Here is a 21343-nt window from a genome sequence, read left to right as displayed (position 1 = left end):
GCCAGTTGAGAGTTAGAAAATGAAAGTTAGAAAAAGATAAAGAGAAAGAGGAGTAAGGATCAGAGTAGCGCAGCGAAAGCTGTGGAGTTCAGAAAAAAAGGTTATGAGTATGAACTCAGATCAGGAGAATAGAGGCACAGCTTCTCTCTTTAGAGCGAAGTGATAGGCTTTACTTGCTTATTTGTTTGTTTTTAACATTCGAGGACGAATGTTTTGTAAGGGGGGAAGAATGTAATATCCGGCTAGTTCAGGCATCGGAATTTCTACCGTCCGGTGGAATCCCGGATGTCGGAGTTTTCCTGAAGGGTAGAGTGAAGGTTTTCTAAAATGTTTTAAAGTGTTTTAAGCTTTTGATTAAGAAAAGAGTTAAGTTTTGAGGAGAATTGGCCAAAGGAGTTTCTGTCAGGTTCGGCCCCCGAATGTTAAGTTCGGCCGCCGAAAGTGCCCAATGTTCGGCCCCCGAAGTTTATGTTCGGCCCCCGAAAGTTGCATGGTTTTGCATGCAGTTTCGGCAGCCGAAGCTGAGGTGGTCGGATAAGCTGTGCACGCTCCTCAGTCCGTGGTTTGGCCAGGTGTTTGCCTCCAGATCGTGAGTAGAGGTTAGGCCACGTTTCCCTTGACTCATCTGCAAGCTTTTAATCAGCTTGTGCAGAGGGTTGAGTGTGTTTCAAGAGGTTTTGAAAGGTTTTTGAGAGAAAAGAGAGTTGAAAGGGTTTGAAGCTTGTGAAGGGGATTTGTTGAGTTCAAGTTGTTCCTCTTCTGGTTTCAGGAGGTAAGGAAGGTTTTTAGACTTGTTTTAATGGTTTTTAACAGGTTTTCAAGAGGTTAGAGGAGGTTATGCATGAGTTGCATGCTTAGGTTAGTTTTGATAAGTTTGATTATGTGTTATGCTTGTTGTTTTGTTGGGGTTAATAGGTAGTTTTGGACCCCTTTGTGCATATACCAGAGTATATGTAAGGTGAAGAGTTGTGATATGCATGTTAGAGTAGAGTTGGTGCTTGGCAGAAGGTGGCTTTGCACGAAGCTGAGTTCCTGATGAACTCAGGTTCGGCCGCCGAAGGGAGGTTTCGGCCGCCGAACCCCTTGCATGGTGGCTTAGACTGCCACAGCTTACCCCTGAGTGTCTTGAGCTTCGGCTCTGTTTAGGGGATTCGGCTTCCGAAGGTAGCACCCGAAAGGGTTCGGCCGCCGAAAGAGGAGATTCGGCCGCCGAAGGTAGTTGAGTTTCGGCTCTGTTCAGGACATTCGGCCGCCGAACCTGCCGCCGAATGTGTTCTGTCCAGCCTTCTTTTGCATGCTTTGTGTGATTGGTTTAGAGGTTCAGAGGGGATTATAGGGGATTGTTGAAGAGTATGTTTGACACCTCATTCGAGTCCATTTGTGTAGGATTGGACCCGACAGTTCAGGGAGGTCGTCAGGATTAGCAGTTGCTGAGTCAGTCAGGTTTCTGCTTGAGGAGCAGAGGTGAGTAGAACTAAACTTAATCTTTTATTTAAAGGAACAGAATGCTTTTCAGCATAGTTCATGCATCATGAATGTAACGACCCGGAAATCCGACCCGTTACCGGCGCTAGGATCCAGATCGGCTTAAGGCCGCCGGGACCCGTAGCAAGCCTACATACCTCCTGTAAACTTGTGGAATCCCATACATAACAACATATACATGATCTGTAAAAATTTTTTTCTTTTCTCTTATCCAAGCAAAACCTGTGCATGCACAAATCATACATAAACCCCACACTGGAGTCCTCATCAATACTCCAATGGGGTATCATCATCATACATATTAGCTTGGATAATCATGGTCATTAACATCATTACTCATTAAACACTCTGTACATAATGGGGATTCACACACCTCTAGGTCAAGCACTACTATAATCCTCAGTACATCATCAAATCATTCATTACATTACATGGTCATAAATACTCATTACATCATGTTCATGTCCACTACTATCTATTACAACATGCATGACTTAACTTCACTCTAGCCGACTTCCCGATCTATCCTGTACCTGCAACTCTGGGGATAAAGGGAGTGGGGTGAGCTACTAGAGCCCAGTGAGCAGAATAATAAAACATCAATTTAAATCATGCTTTCATGTATGCGCCATAACACAAACATTTCACAACAAGGATGAACTTGTCACCATTTAGCCCCTATCTTTCTTACTTATACATGCCGGGGGCGTAGAGCCGTAGCAGGCACACCCGGACTTCCATAATCTGTCATAGTGCCAGGGGCGTAGAGCCGTAGCAGGCACACCTGGACTCACATAGGCTATCATGACATACAAGGGCTAATGGATCATTCAACATTCATCCACATCAACAGCAAAGTATGCAATGCAACATATTCGTGAATTCTAATGCAAACAACCTAATATATCTCATGGCATTCATGATGCGTGAATCATGCTAAAACATTTCATTAATTTGCTTTAAAACTTAGAGTTTATTCCACTCACCTCTGGCTAGCTCTGAAGAGACTCTGAAGCAGCTGGCTCACTGCTGGGGGTCTCGGTTCCTCGGGTCCGAACCTACACAGGTGGACTCAAATGAGGGACCAAACATACATGAATCTGACTCTAAAATACTCCCCAAAAACCCCCTAAAACATCCTGAAAACATCGCATGAAAACATGCAAGAAATGGCTGAACAGGGCACTTTCGGCGGCACCTTCGGCGGCCGAAAGTCCTGGACAGAGACGAAACTCAGGTAGGTTCGGCGGCACCTTCGGCGGCCGAAAGTGCCAGACAGAGACGAAAGTCTCTTTTCGGGGGCAACTTCGGCAGCCGAAAGGCCTGCCTCCCCAGCCATGTTCGGCGGCCGAAAGTACCTTCGGCTGCCGAACCTGGTTTCTGCCAAAGGGCAGAAACTTGGCTCCCTTAGCACATTTCGCCTCCAAACCTTCCAAACATGCATATTTTTCAACCAAAGCATGCATACAAGTTCCTAGGGGCCTCAAACATGCATATACCCCATCTACAACACTTCAATCACACACAAACAAGCTACATTGTTCAAAAAGTCATCAAAAACCCATAAGTTCAACATATACCCTATCATGCATTCTACCCCTTAAAACTTCATAAAACTTGTTTAAATCATACATTGAGCTTAAGATCTGCTCTTACCTCTTGAAGATCGAGGGTTGAGGAGATCTAAACTTGGAGATGGGAGAAGTTCCAACTTTTGGTCTCCAAGCTCCAAAACTCGTTCTAAGCTCAAAGATCTTCAAAAACAAAGTTATAAACTTGTAAAGATCATGGAAAAAGGAAGGAAAAACTCAAGATTGGGGAAGGATGGCGGGATGCTCACCTTGGCCGAAATGGGGAGAAAAAGCTCGCCCATTTTCGGCTAAGGGACCCTTTTATAGTGGCTGGCCAGACCACGTTCGGAGGCCGAATGTGCCTCCGCATCCATGCAAATGTTCGGCGGCCGAACATGAGGTTCGGCGGCCGAACCTTGACTTCCCTCACTCATGCTTTCGGGGGCCTAACGTGCCTCCAAAACGCATGCATGTTCGGCGGCCGAACTTGACTTTCGGCGGCCGAACCTGGGTTTTCCTCCAAAGACTTTCATGCAAAAACTCATATAATTTCTTACTTAAAAACATGAAATACATGAAAACGTTTCATAAAATCATAGTTTTACCCTTCTAGAGGTTTCCGACATCCGAGGTCCCACCGGACGGTAGGGATTCCGATACCGGAGTCTAGCCGGGTATTACATTCTCCCCCCCTTAAGAACATTCGTCCCCGAATGTTCCTCAACTAACATACAAAGCATGGCATCAATCATAACATACAACATATCATACAAGCAACACATAGAACAACTAACACTCACCTCAAAACAGATGGGGGTACTGCTGGAGCATGGACTCCCGTGTCTCCCAGGTGCATTCTTCAATATTGTGGTGGTTCCAAAGGACTTTCACCATCGGGATTTCCTTGTTCCTCAGCTTTCTGATCTGAGTGTCTAGGATCCGCACTGGCTGTTCTACATAAGTGAGATCCTCTTGGATCTCCATATCAGGCTCACTAAGAACCTTTCCAGGATCCGACACGTACTTCCGTAATAGAGAAACATGGAAAACCGGATGGATTCTCTCCATCGAAGCAGGCAAGTCTAGCTTGTACGACACATTACCGACCCTCTGAAGCACCTCGAAAGGACCGATGTACCGTGGAGCTAACTTACCCTTCTTCCCGAACCGAACCACTCCTTTCATAGGAGACACCTTGAGCAAAACCAAATCCCCCTCCTGAAACTCTAGCTGTCTTCTGCGGATATCTGCATAACTCTTCTGCCGACTAGCAGCAGTCTTGATCCTCTCTCTGATTATGGGTACCACCCTGCTGGTAAGCTCTACTAACTCCGGACCCGCAAGAGTCCTCTCTCCTACTTCCTCCCAGCAGATAGGTGATCTGCACTTCCTCCCATACAAAGCTTCATATGGAGCCATCCCTATGCTAGCATGATAGCTGTTATTGTAGGCAAACTCCACCAAAGGTAGATGCTGCCTCCAAGAACCGCCAAAATCTAGCACACACATTCTGAGCATATCCTCTATTGTCTGGATGGTCCTCTCTGACTGTCCGTCTGTCTGTGGGTGGAAGGCAGTACTGAAGTTTAATCTGGTACCCATAGCGTTCTGCAGACTCCGCCAAAACCTGGAGGTGAACTGGGGCCCTCTATCTGACACTATAGATACCGGGACCCCATGCAGTCTGACAATCTCATCTACGTACACCTGCGCCAACTTGTCCACAGAGTAACCACTCCTGACAGGGATGAAGTGAGCAGATTTGGTGAGTCTGTCCACAATCACCCATATGGAGTCTAATCTGTTGGACGTCGCCGGTAACCCCACTACGAAGTCCATAGCTATGTTCTCCCATTTCCATTCTGGAATAGGTAGCGGGTTAAGCATTCCAGCCGGCTTCTGATGCTCTAGTTTCACCCTCTGACACACATCGCAGGCTGACACGAACAGTGCTGTAATACCCGGCTAGACTCCGGTATCGGAATTCCTACCGTCCGGTGGAATCTCGGATGTCGGAGACCTCTAGAAGGGTAAGAACATGTTTTATAAAATGTTTTCATGTATTTTAATGTTTTAAAGTATGAAACTAAATGAATTTTTGCATGAAAAGTCTTTGGAGGAAAACCCAGGTTCGGCCGCCGAAAGTCAAGTTCGGCCGCCGAACATGCATGCGTTTTGGAGGCACGTTAGGCCCCCGAAAGCATGAGTGAGGGAAGCCCAGGTTCGGCCGCCGAAAGTCAAGTTCGGCCGCCGAACATGGCATGCATGCGGAGGCATTTTCGGCCCCCGAACGTGGCCTGGCCAGCCACTATAAAAGGGTCCCTTGGGTCCGCACGGGCGAGCTTTTTCTCCCCCGTTGACGGCCAAGGTGAGTCTCCGCCACCCCTCCCTCGATCTTGAGTGTTTTCCTTAGATCTTCCATGGTTTTCACGGGTTTTAACTTCTGTTTTGAAGATCTGTGAGTAAAGAGCAAGTTTTGGATACTTGGAGGTTCAAAGAGCTCAATCTCTCCATCTCCAAGCTAGGACTGCCTTTCCTCTCGTTTCTTCAAGAGGTAAGCTCGGATCCACCCTTGTTATGTGTTTTAAACAAGCATTGAGTTGTTTTATGGGTAGAGATGCATGTTTAGGCTTGTTGTTGAGCTTTGGGTTAATATTGATGTTTTGAGCAATGTATGTTGTTTTTGTGTGTTTGAAGTGTTGTAGTTGGGGTATTTGATGTTTTGAGGCCCCTAGGAACTTGTATGCATGTTTTAACTGAGGTATATGCATGATTGGTGAGTTTGGAGGCGAAAATGCATTTGGGAGCCAAGTTTCTGCCCTTCGGCAGAAACCAGGTTCGGCAGCCGAAGGAGCTTTCGGCCGCCGAACATGGCTGGTGAGGCAGGCCTTTCGGCTGCCGAAGGTGCCGCCGAACATGCATGAGTTTCGTCTCTGTCTGGGAGTTTCGGCCGCCGAAGGTGCCGCCGAACCTGCCTGACTTTCGGCTCTGGAGGGACTTTCGGCCGCCGAACCTGCCGCCGAAAGTGCCCTGTCCAGCCATTTCTTGCATGTTGTTATGTGATTGTTTCATGATGTTTTAGGGGGTTTTTGGGGAGTATATTAGAGTTATATTTATGTATGTTTGGTCCCTCATTGGAGTCCACCTGTGTAGGTTCGGACCCGAGGAACCGAGGACCCCAGCAGTGAGCCAGCTGCTACAGAGTTTGTCAGAGCTAGCCAGAGGTGAGTGGAATAAACCTTAAGTTTTAAATAAATGAAATATGAATTTTGAGCATGATCCATGCATCATGAATGCCATGAGATATAATAGGTTGCTTGCATTAGTATTCACGAATATGTTGCATTGCATTTATGATGTTAATGTTAATGTGGATTGGTCATTGGATGATCCTTTAGTCCTCATATGATATGATTGATGTTATGGCATGTTATGGTATGGAAGTCCAGGTTGTACCCATTCTACGTCCCTGGCACGATGTAAGAGAAAGTCCAGGTTGTACCCATTCTACGTCCCTGGCACAGTTGGTCCATATGATATGTTATGATAAGGGAAAGACCGGTTGACCCATTCTACGTCCCGGCACAGTTGGACCTATGTAGAGGACTATAGGTGACAATACCATCCGAGATGTGATTTGTTGTGATGTGTTGCATTCCATGAAAGCATGAAATTTTAATATATGGTTTTATACTATTCTGCTCACTGGGCTTTGTAGCTCACCCCTCTCCCCTAACCCCAGGTATGCAGGTACAGGGTAGATCAGAAGGTTAGCCAGAGTTTTGAAGTATGTTTTATGTTGTAATAATTAGATTGTGGACATGACGATTGTACTATGATGTAATGTAAAAATATTCAGAATGTTATGTAATGAGGTTATTGAGGATAGAGTTGTGCTTGACCATAATGTATTGTTAATCCCTTTTGTCTATACATGATCTTAGGTTATGATGTTTATGAAAGCTAATTCAACACAGGCTGTTTTGCCTTTAAGGCATGATGAGATCCCACAGAGGGACTATGTTGTATATGATCAGAGTATGTACAGGTTGAGTTAGTTGATGACAGTATGTATGAGGAAAAGTTTTAATTTTGATGCATGTTGTTGATCATGTACGGGATTATACAGGTTTACAGGTTATATGTCAGGCTTGCTACGGGTCCCGGCGGCCTTAAGTCGACCCGGATCCTAGCGCCGGTAGCGGTCCGGATTTTCGGGGCGTTACAAGTGCCACGTCCTTCTTCATAGCTGGCCACCAATACACTCTCTTCAGATCCTGATACATCTTGGTGGCTCCAGGGTGAACACTATACTTGGTATTATGGGCTTCCCCCATAATATCTCCCTTCAGACCAATGTCATCTGGCACACATAATCTGTTCCCGTAGCGGAGGATCCCCTTATCATCAAACTTGAACTCATTACTCTGGCCTGACTGAACCGTTCTGGCTATCCTGACCAACTCTGGGTCCTCATGCTGTTTCTGAGCTACCTGCTCCAGAAACACGGGTGTCACTCTCATCTGAGCCACTAAGGCACCTGTGCCAGACAACTCCAACTGTAATCCCTCACTCATAAGTCTGTGGAACTCCTTCACCATCGGCCTCCTCTCTGCTGAAATGTGGGATAGACTGCCGAGTGATTTCCGGCTTAGGGCGTCTGCCACAACATTCGCCTTACCCGGATGGTACTGAATCTTGCAATCATAGTCACTCAACAGCTCTACCCATCTCCTCTGCCTCATGTTCAGTTCTCTCTGACTCAAGATGTACTGCAGGCTCTTATGATCTGTGAAGATCTCACACTTTACCCCATAAAGGTAATGCCTCCACATCTTGAGTGCAAAGATCACTGCTGCCATCTCTAGGTCATGTGTGGGGTAATTCAGCTCATGCTTCTTCAGCTGCCTAGAAGCATAAGCGATCACCCTCTCATTCTGCATTAGCACACAACCCAGTCCCACACGGGACGCATCACAATATACTGAGAAGTCATCATCACTTTTTGGCAGAGCTAACACCGGTGCTGAAGTCAACCTCCTCTTAAGCTCCTCAAAGCTTTCCTCACACTGATCGGTCCATATGAACTTATAATTCTTTTTTGTCAATTTGGTCATAGGAGCAGCAATCTTTGAGAAGTCCTGAACGAACCTCCTGTAGTAACCTGCTAAACCCAGAAAACTCTTGATCTCGGTCACTGTGGTGGGTCTAGGCCAGTTAGCTACAGCCTCTACCTTCTTGGGGTCTACTTCAATACCCTGTTCTGACACAATGTGCCCCAAGAATGAAATGCTCCTAAGCCAAAACTCACACTTGGAGAACTTGGCATACAAGCCATGCTCTCTCAAGGTCTGCAAAACTGTCCTCAGGTGATGGGCATGCTCCTCTGCATTTCTGGAATACACTAAGATATCATCTATGAAGACAATAACGAAGTGATCCAGATACTGACTGAATACTCTATTCATGAGGTCCATGAATGCTGCAGGGGCGTTGGTCAACCCAAACGGCATCACAAGGAACTCATAGTGCCCATACCTGGTCCTGAAAGCTGTCTTCGGTACATCTTCATTCCTTATCCTCAACTGATGGTACCCTGATCTCAGATCTATTTTGGAGAAACAACCTGCTCCTGCTAGCTGGTCGAATAGATCGTCGATCCTCGGCAAAGGGTACTTGTTCTTGGTAGTGACCTTGTTCAACTGTCTGTAGTCGATACAAAGTCTGAGGGATCCATCCTTCTTCCTCACAAACAAAACCGGAGCACCCCATGGTGAAGTACTCGGTCGGATGAAACCCTTATCTACCAGCTCTTGCAACTGTTCCTTCAGTTCTTTCAATTCAGCTGGTGCCATCCTGTAGGGAGGGATAGAGATCGGTCTGGTACCAGGCATTAACTCAATCTCGAACTCTATCTCCCTAGCAGGTGGTAACCCTGGCAGCTCGTCTGGGAAAACATCTAAAAACTCACTCACCACAGGCACTGAGGCGGGCTCTCTGACATGACTATCTAACTCCCTCACATGAGCTAGAAACCCCTGACATCCCCTCCTAAGCAACCTACGAGCCTGAAGAGCTGAGATCAGACCTCTAGGTGTACCCCTCTTGTCTCCTCTGAAGACGACCTCTGACCCATCCTGATCTCTGAATCTGACTACCTTGTCTCTACAGTCCAAGGTAGCACCATGGGTCGATAACCAATCCATCCCTAGAATGACGTCAAAATCTGTCAAATCTAGAACCACAAGGTCGGCGGAAAGGCATCTTCCCTCTATGAAAACTGGACTACATTGGCAGACTGCCTCTGCCACTGACGGGTCACACTTGGGTCCACTGACCCATAGGGGACACTCTAACCCAGAGACCATCAATCCTACCCTCTCCACGACTCTCGGAGCAATAAAAGAATGAGATGCACCCGGGTCCATTAAGGCATACACATCAGAACAACCAATGATGAGATTACCTGCCACCACGGTGTTGGATGTGTTGGCCTCCTGCTGAGTCATAGTGAAGATCCGTGCCGGAGCTGATGGACCTTCACCTCTGTATCCTGCTGATGAAGAGGCTGACCCTCTCCCTCTGCCTCTGCCACTGGCCTGTGTTGCGGCTGGAGCTACTGGCTGCACCACACTGCCGGAGGCTGTCTGCTGAGACGGTGCTGCAAAGACTGCTCTAGGACAGTCTCGAGCCAAATGACCCGCCTGTCCACATCTGAAACATGTGTTTGTCCCTGCCAGACATACTCCCTTGTGTGGTCTCCCACATCTCATACATGCTGTAACCTCTGCGCCAGAGCTTGAGCCACTGCCTAAACCCAGACCTGACTTGATCTTGTTCCAGAACTTATTCTTCTTAGATTTTCTGTGGCCTCTATCCCACTTCTTACTACCTGCAACTGCTGCACTCAGAGAAGAAGAGTCTAACCTTTCCCCACCTGGGGTCTTGGAACTAGAAGACTGTGCCACTGACTGTTTTACCTTCCCCTCAACGATAGCACTAGTCTCCATTCTCCTAGCCATATCCACTATGGCATGGAAACTCTCCCTCTCTGCTGACTGTATCAAAGAGGAATACCTGGAGTGCAGCCTCATAATATATCTACTTGACTTCTTTTGATCTGTGTCCAAGTTCTGCCCAGCATATGGCAACAACTCCAGGAACCTGTCTGTGTACTCCTCCACACTCATCTGTTCAGTCTGCCTCAACTGTTCGAATTCTATTATCTTCTGCTCTCTAGAGCTCTCAGGGAAAGCCCATCCTGCAAACTCATTTGCGAACTCCTCCCAGGACATACTGTCCGCTCTCGGGTTCACATAGTTCTTAAACCAACCACGTGCCTTCTTGCACTCCAGTGTGAACCCAGCCATCTGAATGGCTCTACTGTCATCAGCCCCTATCTCATCTGTAATAGTCTTGACCCTGTTCAGATACTCAAATGGGTCATCGCCTGCTCTGTACTGAGGAGCACCTAACTTCATGTAATCGGTCATCTTGACCTTGCTCCCTCCAGATGAGGTAGGTTTGGGTACTTGTGTTTCCGGGACAGTAGGTACTGGTGGTGGTGGAGGTGCAACATCCCCTGGGGTAGGGTTTGCTGTACTGGTATAGGGAGGTGGAGGTGGGTACGTGGGGTACTGAGAGTATGGTGGGTAGTAAGGTGGGTATGGCATATGTGGAGGATAAGGGCTAAAACTGGGGTAATCCGATGTACCTCCCATCGAATACCCGGGATGGTGTGAATAGGGTGGGTAGTGATGTGGCTGGACATAACTCGAGGCCTGAGTGCCTCCTTCTGATTCTCCCATGCCCTCTTCCGGCATGCTCACACCGAGACTGCCATCCCTCCTCTGATCTACTTCCATATCCTCAGACATTCCTCCCTGCACTGTTCCCCTTACTGATCTGCTTCTACCCAGATCCAAAGACCTTCTAGGGTCTCTAGCTACTCTGTCTCTGTTGGACCTACTGGACATTGCCCTAGGCAATGCTGGAGGACGGGCATCAGTGCCCTCGTCCTGAGGTGGCACTCCAGTCAATCGTGCAGATCGACGAGTTCCTCTCATTCTATCTTCTGAAAAACAGCACATAGCACAAGCAATCATTAGCATCATATGGTTCATGTGGAAACACATGAACCCTCATCACATACATAGCATCACATCATAGCATTTATGCACATGCATATCATCATGGCATATCATATCATCATATAGACAGGACTCTACATCCTATCCTAGTGGACATGATTTTCCTAGTGTGCTTGACCTTCTAGAACATCTATGAGCCCGATACTCTAGGTCCGACCATATGAACCTAGGGCTCTGATACCACTCTGTAACGACCCGAAAATCCGACCCGTTACCGGCGCTAGGATCCAGATCGGCTTAAGGCCGCCGGGACCCGTAGCAAGCCTACATACCTCCTGTAAACCTGTGGAATCCCATACATAACAACATATACATGATCTGTAAAAATTTTTTTCTTTTCTCTTATCCAAGCAAAACCTGTGCATGCACAAATCATACATAAACCCCACACTGGAGTCCTCATCAATACTCCAATGGGGTATCATCATCATACATATTAGCTTGGATAATCATGGTCATTAACATCATTACTCATTAAACACTCTGTACATAATGGGGATTCACACACCTCTAGGTCAAGCACTACTATAATCCTCAGTACATCATCAAATCATTCATTACATTACATGGTCATAAATACTCATTACATCATGTTCATGTCCACTACTATCTATTACAACATGCATGACTTAACTTCACTCTAGCCGACTTCCCGATCTATCCTGTACCTGCAACTCTGGGGATAAAGGGAGTGGGGTGAGCTACTAGAGCCCAGTGAGCAGAATAATAAAACATCAATTTAAATCATGCTTTCATGTATGCGCCATAACACAAACATTTCACAACAAGGATGAACTTGTCACCATTTAGCCCCTATCTTTCTTACTTATACATGCCGGGGGCGTAGAGCCGTAGCAGGCACACCCGGACTTCCATAATCTGTCATAGTGCCAGGGGCGTAGAGCCGTAGCAGGCACACCTGGACTCACATAGGCTATCATGACATACAAGGGCTAATGGATCATTCAACATTCATCCACATCAACAGCAAAGTATGCAATGCAACATATTCGTGAATTCTAATGCAAACAACCTAATATATCTCATGGCATTCATGATGCGTGAATCATGCTAAAACATTTCATTAATTTGCTTTAAAACTTAGAGTTTATTCCACTCACCTCTGGCTAGCTCTGAAGAGACTCTGAAGCAGCTGGCTCACTGCTGGGGGTCTCGGTTCCTCGGGTCCGAACCTACACAGGTGGACTCAAATGAGGGACCAAACATACATGAATCTGACTCTAAAATACTCCCCAAAAACCCCCTAAAACATCCTGAAAACATCGCATGAAAACATGCAAGAAATGGCTGAACAGGGCACTTTCGGCGGCACCTTCGGCGGCCGAAAGTCCTGGACAGAGACGAAACTCAGGTAGGTTCGGCGGCACCTTCGGCGGCCGAAAGTGCCAGACAGAGACGAAAGTCTCTTTTCGGGGGCAACTTCGGCAGCCGAAAGGCCTGCCTCCCCAGCCATGTTCGGCGGCCGAAAGTACCTTCGGCTGCCGAACCTGGTTTCTGCCAAAGGGCAGAAACTTGGCTCCCTTAGCACATTTCGCCTCCAAACCTTCCAAACATGCATATTTTTCAACCAAAGCATGCATACAAGTTCCTAGGGGCCTCAAACATGCATATACCCCATCTACAACACTTCAATCACACACAAACAAGCTACATTGTTCAAAAAGTCATCAAAAACCCATAAGTTCAACATATACCCTATCATGCATTCTACCCCTTAAAACTTCATAAAACTTGTTTAAATCATACATTGAGCTTAAGATCTGCTCTTACCTCTTGAAGATCGAGGGTTGAGGAGATCTAAACTTGGAGATGGGAGAAGTTCCAACTTTTGGTCTCCAAGCTCCAAAACTCGTTCTAAGCTCAAAGATCTTCAAAAACAAAGTTATAAACTTGTAAAGATCATGGAAAAAGGAAGGAAAAACTCAAGATTGGGGAAGGATGGCGGGATGCTCACCTTGGCCGAAATGGGGAGAAAAAGCTCGCCCATTTTCGGCTAAGGAACCCTTTTATAGTGGCTGGCCAGACCACGTTCGGGGGCCGAATGTGCCTCCGCATCCATGCAAATGTTCGGCGGCCGAACATGAGGTTCGGCGGCCGAACCTTGACTTCCCTCACTCATGCTTTCGGGGGCCTAACGTGCCTCCAAAACGCATGCATGTTCGGCGGCCGAACTTGACTTTCGGCGGCCGAACCTGGGTTTTCCTCCAAAGACTTTCATGCAAAAACTCATATAATTTCTTACTTAAAAACATGAAATACATGAAAACGTTTCATAAAATCATAGTTTTACCCTTCTAGAGGTTTCCGACATCCGAGGTCCCACCGGACGGTAGGGATTCCGATACCGGAGTCTAGCTGAGTATTACAATGAATGCTATGATATATATTAGGGTGATTGCACTAGAATCACGAAGATGGTGCATTGCATTATTTACTGATAATGAGGATTGGACCAAGGCGACATCAATAGCCCGTCGAGGGAGTTTTGAGGTCATGTCTAATCCAAGGTGTGGAATGTCTGTGTTGTGACGCATTTCATGACAGAGTGTATTTAATGAACTGTTTTTCAGTGTTTCTACTCACTGGGCTTTAGAAGCTCATCCCTTTCCCTTAATCCCAGTTTTGCAGGTACAGAGTTAGCTGGGAAGTTAGAAGCATCAGAGTGTTGGCTTCAGTATTGCTTGTGTAATAGAGTAACGGACATGATGTAAATTAAAGAGATATGTATTACAGATGTATAGATAGCTAGTTAAGGTGCTTATGGATTAGTATGTGCTTTGCCTATAGTATGTTTTATCCCTTGTGTATGCATGTATCCTGTTTTTAGTTTCTTGATGAGAAATGAGTCAAACCAGGCTTAATAAATGTTGTGTTTCGAAAACCCAGTGAATTATAACTGTGAGGGAAGACAGGGTTTATTCTCTTGACCCAAGACCAGTGCCGAGGGAAGATCAGGTTTGATTCCTGTGACCTATAGAGAGGCCATTAGAGAAGACCAGGTTTGATTCCTGTGACTCTATGGTTAGCCAAGGATAACTTATGATATGCTGACCCTATATGGTGGGTTCTATGTTTCAGAGCATAGTGCATGGAGGTTACTTGGTAGAGTATCACTGGTTTAGCCCTGAGGGCTGTTTCAGATTGTAATATCTGATGTTTTAAAGGTTAAGTCTGGTAGTTTTTTTTAGAAAAGTTTTACAGTTGTCGGATCATGTATGGGATTTTAACAGGTACACAGAGTTCAGGATAGGCTTACTACGGGTCTAGGCGGCCTTAAGCCGATCTGGATCCTAGTGCCGAGCGGTTCGGGCCGTTACAGAGAGGTACCGGTTTCCGGGTCGTTACAGTAAGCATGTCTGAAGAGGGCATGGGAGAATCTCAAGGAGGCACTCAAGCCTCGAGGTTTGCTCAACCACCCCAATATCAACCCTTTCCACAGGGCCCTGGGAATTAGATGGAAGGTACATCGGATTACCCCAGCTTTAACCCTTATCCCTCTTTCATGCCTTACCCTCCTTTCTGTCCACCATACCCCCAGTACCCAATGTATCCACCCTCATCTTTCTATCCAAATGTAACAAACTCTAATCAAGGGAATGTTGCACCTCCTCCACCACCCCCTGAACCTGTAGCTCCTGAAGTCTAAGTACCTAAACCTAGCTCATCTGAAGGGAGCAGAGTTAAGATGACTGATTACTTGAAGCTGGATGCTCCCAAGTTCAAAACAGGAGATGATCCATTTGAGTATCTGAAGACAGTAAAGATGATTACAGATGAGTTAGAGGCAAATGACAGCAGAGCCATTCAGATGGCGGGGGTTCACACTTAAATGCAAAAAGGCCCGTGAGTGGTTTAAAAACTATGTGGACCCAAGATTGGACAATTTAACCTGGGAGGAGTTTGCTAATGAATTTACAGAATGGGCTTTCCCTGATAGCTCAAGGGAATTGAAGATAATTGTGTTTGAGCAGTTAAGGCAGACTGAAGAGATGAGTGTGGATGAGTTTACAGATAAGTTCTTGGTGCTGTTGCCGTTTGTGGAGCAAACCTATGATACGGACCAAAAGAAAGCAAGGAGGTATACCATGAGGCTCCACTCTAGGTATTCCTCCCTAATTCTTGCAGCGGAGAGGGAGAGCTTCCACACTATTGTGGATGCGGCGCGGAAGATGGAGGCTAGTGCCATCATTCAGGGGACAGTTAAGCAGTCTGTGGCACAGTCTTTGGGTTCTAAGACCCCAGGCGGGAGAAAGTTGGATCCCTCTTCTCTGAGTGCAGCAGCTTCAGGCAGTAAGAAATGGGGTAAAGCCAAAGCCAAGAAGAATAAATTCTGGAATTGCTTGAAATCAGGTCTGGGACTCGGTGATGGCTCGAGCTCGGGTTCAGATGGCGCAGAATGTTTGAGGTGTGGTAAGCTACACAAGGGAGCATGTCGATATGGGACTACAGCCTGCTTTAGATGTGGGCAAGAGGGACACATGGCACAGGAGTGTCCTAGGGCATCTTTTATAGCACAGTCCCAACAGACAGCTTCTGGCAGTATGGCACAGCCAGCAGCTCCAGCCATGACTCAGGGTAGTGGCAGAGGCCGAGGGAGAGGGGCAGCCTCTTCTTTAGTAGGTTCCCAGGGTGAAGGTCCATCAGCTCCAGCTCGGATCTTCACTATGACACAGCAGGAGGCGAACACAGCAGGAGGCGAACACATCCAACACCGTGGTGTCAGATAATCTCATCATTGGTTGTTCAGATGTGTATGCTTTAATGGACCCTGGTGCTTCTCATTCTTTTATTGCTCCAAGAGCCGTTGAGAGGTTGGGTTTGATAATCTCTGGGTTAGAGTGTCCCCTCTAGGTCAGTGGACCAAGTGTGATCCATCAGTGGCAGAGTCAGTCTGCCGGTATAGTCCAGTGTTTGTGGAGAGTAGATGCCTTCCAGCCGACCTTGTGGTTCTAGACTTGATGGATTTTGATGTCATTCTAGGGATGGATTGGCTATCCGCTCATAGTGATACCTTGGACTGCAGGGACAAGGTAGTCAATTTCAGAGATCAGGATGGATCGGAGGTTGTCTTCAGAAGAGACAGGAGGGGTATGCCTAGAGGTCTGATATCAGCCCTACAGGCTCGTAGGTTCCTCAGGAGAGGTTGTCAGGAGTTTCTAGCTCATGTGAGAGAGCTGAATAGTCAGGTTAGGGAGCCCGCCTCAGTGCCCGTGGTCAGAGAGTTTCCAGACGTCTTCCCAGATGAGCTTCCAGGACTACCACTTGCTAGGGAGATATATTTTGAAATAGAATTGATGCCTGGAACCAGACCAATCTCTATCCCTCCCTACAGGATGGCACCAGCAGAGTTGAAGGAGCAGTTGCAAGAGTTGGTAGACAAGGGTTTCATCCGACCGAGTACCTCAACTTGGAGTGCTCCAGTGCAGTTTGTAAAGAAGAAGGATGGATCCTTGAGACTTTGTATCGACTACAGGCAGTTGAACAAGGTCACTACCAAGAATAGGTATCTGTTACCTAGGATCGACGATCTATTTGACCAGCTAGCAGGAGCAGGTTGTTTCTCCAAGATAGATCTGAGATCCGGGTACCATCAGCTGAGCATCAGAGAAGAGGATGTGCCGAAGACGGCGTTCAGGACCAGATATGGGCATTATGAGTTCCTAGTAATGTCGTTTGGGCTAACCAATGCCCCTGCAGCATTCCTGGATCTCATGAACAGAGTGTTTAGCCAGTATCTGGATCACTTCGTTATTATCTTCATAGATGATATCTTAGTGTATTCCAGAAATGCAGAAGAGCATGCCCATCATCTGAGGTTAGTTTTGCAGACCCTAAGGGAACACGGCTTGTATGCCAAGTTCTCCAAGTGTGAATTTTGGTTGAGGAGCATTTCATTCTTGGGGCATGTTGTATCAGAAAAAGGAATTGAAGTGGACCCCAAGAAGGTAGAAGTTGTGGCTAACTGGCCCAGACCCACTATAGTCACAGAGATCAAGAGCTTTCTGGGTTTGACAGGTTACTATAGGAGGTTCGTTCAGGACTTCTCTAAAATTGCCGCTCCTATGACCAGATTGACCAAGAAGAATCAGAGGTTTGTGTGGTCTGATCAGTGCGAGGAAAGTTTTGAAGAGCTGAAGAAAAGGTTGACGTCAACACCGGTGTTAGCTCTGCCTACCAGTAATGAAGGCTTCACAGTATTTTGTAATGCGTCCCGTGTGGGACTGGGTTGTGTGTTAATGCAAAATGAGAGGGTAATTGCATATGCTTCTAGGCAGCTGAAGAAGCATGAGTTGAATTATCCTACACATGACCTAGAAATGGCAGCTGTGATCTTTGCACTCAAGATGTGGAGGCATTACCTTTATGGGGTAAAGTGTGAGATCTTCACAGATCATGCAGTACATCTGGAGTCAGAGAGAGTTAAATCTGAGGCAGAGAAGATGGGTAGAACTGCTCAGTGACTAAGATTGCAAAATTCAGTATCATCCGGGTAAGGCAAATGTTGTGGCAGATGCCTTAAGCCGGAAATCACTTGGCAGTCTATCCTATATTACAGCGGAGAGGAGACCGGTGGTGAGGGAATTCTATAAGCTCATCGATGAAGGGCTACAGTTGGAGTTGTCTGGTATAGGTGTTTTAATAGCTCAGATGAGAGTAACACCCGTGTTTCTGGAGCATGTGGCTCAGAAACAGCATGATGACCCAGAGTTAGTGAAAATTGCCAGGACTGTTCAGTCAGGCAAAAATGAAGAGTTCAGATTTGACAACAAGGGGATCCTCCGCTATGGGAACAGGTCATGTGTACCAGACGACGTGAGTCTGAAAGGAGACATTATGAGGGAAGCTCATAATGCCAGATTCAGTGTTCACCCTGGAGCCACCAAGATGTATCAAGATCTGAATAGAGTTTATTGGTGGCCAGCTATGAAGAGAGAAGTGGCACAGTTCGTGTCCGCCTGCGAAGTATGTCAGAGGGTGAAGCTGGAATATCAGAAGCCGGCTGGAATGCTTAACCCACTGCCGATTCCAGAGTGGAAATGGGAGAATATAGCTATGGATTTTGTGGTGGGGTTACCAGCAACGTCCAACAGATTGGACTCCATATGGGTGATTGTGAACAGATTGACCAAATCTGCTCACTTCATCCCTGTCAGGAGTGATTACTCTGTGGATAAATTGGCGCAGGTGTTTGTTGATGAAGTGGTCAGGCTGCATGGGGCTCTCGTTTCAATTGTGTCAGATAGGGGACCCCAGTTCACCTCTAGGTTTTGGCGGAGTCTGCAGAATGCTATGGGTACCAGGTTGGATTTTAGCACTGCTTTCCATCCTCAGACTGATGGACAGTCAGAGAGGACCATCCAGACAATTGAAGATATGCTCAGAATGTGTATGCTAGATTTTGGCTATTCTTGGAGGCAGCATCTACCTTTGGTGGAGTTTTCCTACAATAACAGCTATCATGCTAGCATAGGGATGGCTCCATATGAAGCTTTGTATGGAAGGAAGTGCAGGTCATGCTGGGAGAAAGTTGGAGAAAGGGCCTTAGCAGGGCCTGAGTTAGTAGAGATCACCAGCAGAGTAGTGCCCATTATCAGAGAAAGGATCAGAACTGCGGTGAGCAGGCAAAAGAGTTATGCAGATGTCCGCAGGAAGCATGTAGAGTTTCAGAAGGGAGATTTGGTATTGCTCAAGGTGTCTCCTATGAAAGGGGTGATTCGTTTTGGGAAGAAAGGTAAGCTAGCTCCACGGTACATTGGACCCTTTGAAATCTTGCAAAAGATCGGAATGTATCGTACAAGTTGAACTTACTTGCATCAATGGAAAGAATCCATCCAGTTTTCCATGTTTCCATGTTAAGGAAGTTCGTGTCAGATCCGGGCAAGGTTCTTAGTGAGCCTGATGTGGAGATCCTAGTAGATCTCACTTATGTTGAGCAGGCAGTGCGGATCCTAGACACACAGATCAGAAAGTTGAGGAACAAATCAGAAAGTTGAGGAACAAGGAAATCCCAATGGTGAAAGTCTTTTGGAATCACCATAATGTAGAAGAATGTACCTGGGAGACACGGGAGTCTATGCTCCAGCAATACCCTAATCTCTTTTAAGGTTAGTATCTATGTGTTGTTATGTGTTTATGTGTGTGTTATGCTTGTTTGGTGAACATTCGGGGACGAATGTTCTTAAGGGGGGAAAATGTAATACCCCGCTAGACCCCGACATCGGAATTCCTATTTTCCGTTGAAATCTCGGATGTCGGAAACCTCTAGAAGGGTAAAATATATTTTTCTAAAATGTTTTCATGTGTTTTAAGGTTTTAAGTAAGAAAGAAATTGAGTTTTTAAAAGAAAAGCACCAAGGAAGAAAAGCCAGGTTCGGCCGCCGAACATGGTGGAGTTTAGGGAGCACCTTTGGCCCCCGAAGGTGGTCTGGCCAGCCACCTATAAAAGGCCCCATGTCCGAAAATGGGCGAGTTTTCTTCTCCATTTTCGGGCAAAGGTGAGTCAATGCCCTTCCATGGTTAGTTTTTATGTATTCAGTTTCAGTGCATGCATAGGTCGAGCTTGGTAGATGAAAAGTTTAAAATTTTTATGTAAATGTATGATCATGTATGGGATTTATCAGGTATGACAGGTTGTATGCTAGGCTTGCTACGGGTCCCGGCGACCTTAAGTCAATCTGGATCCTAGCGCCGGTAACGGTCCGATTTCGGATCGTTACAGATAGCTTGTGAGTGTTAAAAGTCGGGTCTACACCTGTTACATCTTTTGGAAACCAAGCTAAAGTTGACACTTGACTTTTTAACAATTCTACCAGACAAGTCCTTGTTTTGCCGGTTAGTGCAGTGTCGAATCATTTCTTTCGCTCCTCTCCTATCTGGACTTCCTATACTGGGTCTGTTGGTTCTGGTATTACGTGAGACTTCAGTTTTTCCAACAAGTCAATAGGCATGTTTGCTTTCCCGAGACCTTCTGCTGGGTATCCATATCCTTCTTTGGCTAACCTAGGATGGCCTCGGACCATTGCTATGCCCCCTGGAGCTGGAAGCTTAATACACATAGCACCCATATTAATAACGATACCATGGTAGTTTAGGACTAGACAGCCGAGTATCACATTATATGCAAATGGGATATCTACCACCGCAAACTCTACATACAACTCTTGCCTATACTTCTCATTATCCAACACCAAAGGAAGGTTGATGGTGCTCAGTTACTGCCATGGTCTTATCTCCTAATCCTATTAGAGGATAGAAAACTCTAGCAAGGTTGCCTAACTTGTTAAAAAATTTAAGATGAGAAGATTAACAGAACTACTTGTATCCACAAGTACCCGCCTTACCTCGTACGGGCTCAGGTGGATCTTAACAACTAGGGGGTCGTTTTAAAAGAACCCCATCGCTTTATCGGTGAGACCAAACCTTACTTCTTGCTTAGTCCATGGTTCTTGACGGACAGATAGGATATCCTCTGCCACGCGCTTATTTTTTCCTTTGCCCTTATTAGGTTCTCTCATAATGACATGTATGATTCTGCCCATTTTAAGAGATCAGAGAAGAGAGAGATCCATTTTTTCGAAAAAAAAAAAGGAGCAAGTGACCAGTTTTAATTCCTATAAACAAATAGAGTTCAATGATTTCCCGGCATAATGTGTGTGATAACGGTAATTTCGTGCCAAGACTCACTTTGTTGGGGGAAGAGCGAATCTTCGAGTGATGGTCCGGATGTTAAGGTGCCTGAGCCTTCCTTTTCTCATACTGATTCGCGTTTCTTATTTGTTTGATATGTGCTATGTGGCTCCGTGTTTCTTATTTGTAAGATATCTGCTATGTGGCCCCGTTTTGTGTTCAAAGCTAACAACTTACTTTGAATGATTGTTGTGTAGCATCAATAATATATTCATATAGTTTTTATTATTTTTCATTTTACATATAATTTATACCGTGTAAAAAAGTGATAGGTGAACAATTAATTTGATTATAAAATATATTATTTTTTATTAAAATTAAATTATAAAATACGATAAGTTTTACCGATTATAATTTTTATAAATTTTATATTATATTATATTATAAAATAAATTATATTTTAGTCCTTGATTTTGTATAATTAATAGA

Source organism: Manihot esculenta, chromosome 16 (genome assembly GCF_001659605.2).
Source record: "Manihot esculenta cultivar AM560-2 chromosome 16, M.esculenta_v8, whole genome shotgun sequence".
Taxonomy (NCBI): domain Eukaryota; kingdom Viridiplantae; phylum Streptophyta; class Magnoliopsida; order Malpighiales; family Euphorbiaceae; genus Manihot; species Manihot esculenta.
The sequence above is the reverse complement of the archived record's forward strand: the minus strand, read 5'-3'. Positions refer to the sequence as shown.